At 53.8% G+C, this 4392-nt stretch overlaps 1 long non-coding RNA gene across 1 annotated transcript in view; it reads right to left on the bottom strand.

Moving 5' to 3' along the window:
* The window catches only part of LOC104492861, a 4248-nt gene extending 810 nt beyond the window's left edge, over nt 1-3438 (bottom strand). The window contains exons 1-2 of the long non-coding RNA XR_727793.1: nt 3351-3438; nt 1169-1359 (exon numbers count right to left, since the gene is read on the bottom strand). This is a non-coding gene — a long non-coding RNA (uncharacterized LOC104492861). The remainder of the gene's footprint in view (nt 1-1168; nt 1360-3350) is intronic.
* Between the last annotated feature and the right edge of the window lie 954 nt (nt 3439-4392).

Here is a 4392-nt window from a genome sequence, read left to right as displayed (position 1 = left end):
TCCTGCTCGGTTTTGAATGCTGGATGCTATTTCCTGCAAGATACTTTCTCTTCAAGCTGGGAATATTATAGACAGCAGAATTCAAGGAACACTGAAGAGCACAGAATGTGTGTGTCTCCGAGGGAGAGGAAACAGAGGATTAATGGGATATTGGGACCAAGATAAGTAGAGCCAGGAAGCAGGAATTAATTTGACTAACAAAAGCCGTTCCCAAGAGTCCTAAGACAAGCACCACTTGCAAAGGGTACAAGCAATAGGAAGAAAAGCAGCTCATGGACAGCAGGGAGCAAAAACAGAAGCGCACGCTAACACTTGCAGCAGATTTTTGACAAGCGGAGGAAGAGCAAGTAGCCTGTAACTGATGGCGTGACAGTGCAGCGATGGGACGGGCTGGGGCACAGGAGCAGACGAGGTGCATAAAGAGATGTTATTCTGTTATACTTTACACTCTGGGAGAGTAAAGACCAAATCGAACCAGCTAAGGAATCTTCCCAGGAGCACTGAAACTGCGCTGCATTTGTCAGCTCGGTGTGGAATGGGCTATGCAATAAGTACATTGCAGTATTATAGTTGTATCTGTTACCACTTGTCAGGTCTACGTGTTTTTCATGCACCACGTGGCAAAACAAAACTAAATTATTAAGAGCCAATTATGTGCTGCAGCCCTGCCAAAGGGGAAATGACTAAAATTAAGCCTGTGGAAGGACCAGCGGTCATGCACAATAAGACTTCCGTGATAATAGCTGGTTTTATCATTGTTGCTGTATTATTTTGCATTTCCTCACTCACCAACTTCCATCTAAAACTATTTTCACTTGTGAACACATAACTTCCCAGCCGGTCGCTCTGCATGCCGAAGGGATTCTGTGCAAAGTGCGAACAGCAAACCATGCTGTGAGAGCAAGGTTAACCGAGGCCATGCCGAGCCTGGAAAGTAACCCTGGAAAGAGGTGGCACCAAGCAAGCCAGGCAGAGGAGATCAGGTCAGTCCAAGATAGAAAGTAACGCGGAGCGGCCATGCAAGGAAGGAGTAGGCACTGTCCTCCCACAAATCTGTCCAGTCAGATATTCACAGTGGTATTTATGCAAATCCAGAAAGCACTTCCCCAGCCCCGTGGCCTGCCGAATCAGACCCCAGCTGCAGACGACTGCACGAAAAGCTGCATACCTGCTGTCCCTTTTATTCCTCTCCTCCCAACTACTCCAGTCCCTGTGAAGAAGTCTCAGAAACGTGTCTGCTCTGTCCCAGCCTGACTCCTCATTCTGCTGGCTCACCCAGTTCCTGGAGCTGACGCTCTCTCCGATTATCCTCGTCAGTGCACTGCACGGCTTTTCTGGGCCCTCCAGACACGTGGCAGGCTAGGTAGACAGAGAAGTCCCAGCGATTTGGTGGTGTTCATCACAAGACAGACAAGATTTTCCATCCCAAAGTGGAGTCATCACCATTGACATGTTTCTTGTATCTTTCGGTCTCTTTTATCTTCTTGTGGTCCTACTTGCTGCTCCCGATGGCTCCCGTTGAACAGTTGCTCTGTAGCAATGTACTGCATGTAAGGGAGGTGAACAGGCCCCAGAACTTCTCTCCATGGCACACCAGATGCCATAACCTCAACCTCATGCCCGCTGGTAGCACGTTTGTCAGAGAGCTTCTCCTGAGACCAAAACTGGAGATACAATCACTTGTATTGCAGATAAAGCAATGTTCCCTGTGAAAACAGCGCACTACCGAACCCCGGAGTTTTGTATAGACAAAGCTTCTGAAGAACTCAACCCCTGCGTGGCAGAGCGCAGACAGCAGCCCACCTGCACCATCAGCGCTGCTGTAGCCCTCGGTTTCCGTACACGAGGCCACGGCTGTACACCAGGGAGAGAACCCAAGCGCGTGCCTTCTACATCTGATCTGAGCGGCAGCAGCAATGTCTGGGCACTCTCAAAAGCAAATGTGTGTGGACACAAGATGCGTTACTGGCACCACAGGACAAAGCGCAGGACACACCAGATTTCCCTAAGGAAGTCACTCCGGTATTATCAAGCGAATCAGAGCTGTACTCTGCCAGTGCTGAACCCAGTGCCCAGAAGCAGCATCAGAGAGCCCAAGGCGGTGCAGATGCAAAAGCCACGCTGGCCACCAAGGAAAGCTCTGTCAGCATTCCTCCCACGTCCAGCTCTAGCACCTTAAGGGCCTTTCAGGTGCCAGACAGAGGTAATTCTCCCCAGTACGCTCCCTGAGTGTGCAAAGTGCTAGGCTGTATCGGTATATCTTCCCCTAGCACAGAGAAGAGCATGCACAGGTTCCTGTCGCCATAGCCCCACAAAAAAGCAGCACAGAGAAACACACAGAGACATGCGAGCCAGCGGCATCGGCAAAGGCAGGCAGCGTTAGGCTGCAGCATCCAGGGCTCTGTCCCACAGCTGTCCTGACAGCTCCTACAGCTTAGCAACACCAGGGCCCTCTCCTCAGCCTTGCTTTCACACCTCTGCAGAAGTGGAAATCTGTTTTCCTCATTCCAGCCCAAAGTCCAAACGAGTCTCCAGCCACAAAGCTGGGTAAGGACAAGGGCAAAGCTTCAGTCCCCAGCTTGCCTTTGCTGCCATCAGTCAAACAAAAGACGTGTCCGTGCAGTCACCCCTTTGCAGCCAAACATCCATACATGTCTCCCAGCTCCGCTACGGTCCTGCTGTAGCCTGCCCCCAGGAAGAGCTCATGTACAGCACCTTCAGCCCTTTCACTGTCCCACAAAGGCCAGGGTCTGGACAGTGCTGGAGAAAGAGCTCTGTCCTGTCAGCTCAGCTCCAGAACAACCTGACAGACAGCGTTCACCTGCCCAGTCCAATACTGGGCCAGCGGCCACTCCCTGCAAGGGGAGCAAATGGCTTTATTTACACTCTCTGGTGGGACCCTGAAGCACAGTGAGCTGAAGCAATGCGTCCAAGGCCAGTCAGATTCAGTCTGCGGCAGGGCAGCCCAGGACTCACCTGCGTTCAGCACACACTCGAACCACCTTGCCTAGAACTTCCTCTGCTACCCGAAACGAGCCAGACCCCGAACTCACATTTCTTAGCACATTAACCTGCACTTGTGACAGCGTAGGTGCAACGCACAGCTACAGGCCCTGCACACGCACACCTGCCTTTACAGCACCGGGCGTTTGTTCAAGCCTATCCCTGTCCTGCCAGGCCAGGACACAGCCACCCCCCCAATGCACAGAGACCTGTTTCTCTTCTTACAGTCCCGAAGGTGATATGTAAGTAACCACCATTCCCCCAGACACCTCCCCTCCTCCCCACCTCGCTCCACAACAATCCAGCCAGTACAAGGACCCCGCGGTGCTGAGTAACAGGATACTCACAGTGAACTTTGTTAGGAGTGGTCTGTTTCCGACGGGACATGTTCCCTGACCCGGGAGCAGTGTTCCTTCCCTCAGCAGAGGGCTCACCTGAAAAGAGAAGAGCCTGTCACACACACCACAAACTGGCCGAACACAGCTGGCTGTCACAGGGTCACTGCTCTCCCTTCTGCCTACAGGGCTATTTTCAGTGCTGGCCCCCAACAGGACCCACGAGCATTTCACAAACCACCCTGTGTGGGCAGACCCGCCCAGCTCAGAGAAGAGCCTGTCACACACACCACAAACTGGCCGAACACAGCTGGCTGTCACAGGGTCACTGCTCTCCCTTCTGCCTACAGGGCTATTTTCAGTGCTGGCCCCCAACAGGACCCACGAGCATTTCACAACCCACCCTGTGTGGGCAGACCCGCCCAGCTCTCAAGCAAACTTATAAGCAATCCTGTCCCCAGCATACAAAAAGCTGAGTGCTCCACTTCAAGAGTGAGCCCAAACACCCTTCTCCCTCCTGTCCATTCCCACGGCTGACAGGGCAGGAGCCCTACTGCCAGCCCCCCACCCACAGAGAGACCAAGGGGGCATAAGGCCCCGCAATGCCCCGAAGGCTGGTGTCAGGCACCAGATAACCCAGCCCAGGCAGCCAGAGGACCCCCTGGCTGCAGCTCCAGACAGGGTGGCAGCAGCTGACAAGATGGTGTGGCCAGCTCAGGGACAGGTCTTGGCCCTGACAGACACTCCTCACAGGCTGGCACAGGGAGAGGGCACCGGCGGGGCTGCGGCTCCTCGCCCTTGCTGCTGCCAGGACACCCCTGGGCAGGGACGGCCGGGACAGGCAGTGGGACATGGGGAGGGAGGTAGCCCTGTGTCCCACATGGGTGGGGACACACCGGCCCTCTCAGCTTTACATGGGGAAGCACCATCCTCATCCTCAGACTGAGGGTGGAGGAAGGAATCAATCCCAATGGTTCCCTCAGACAGAGAGAAAAAAAGAGGAACTAAACCCATTTCCCCCCAAACAGACAGACACAGAGATCCTCTCCGACAG

Source organism: Buceros rhinoceros, unplaced genomic scaffold (genome assembly GCF_000710305.1).
Source record: "Buceros rhinoceros silvestris isolate BGI_N320 unplaced genomic scaffold, ASM71030v1 scaffold47460, whole genome shotgun sequence".
Taxonomy (NCBI): Eukaryota; Metazoa; Chordata; class Aves; order Bucerotiformes; family Bucerotidae; genus Buceros; species Buceros rhinoceros.
Note: the sequence above shows the minus strand (reverse complement) of the source record. Positions and strands in the feature narration are given on the sequence as shown.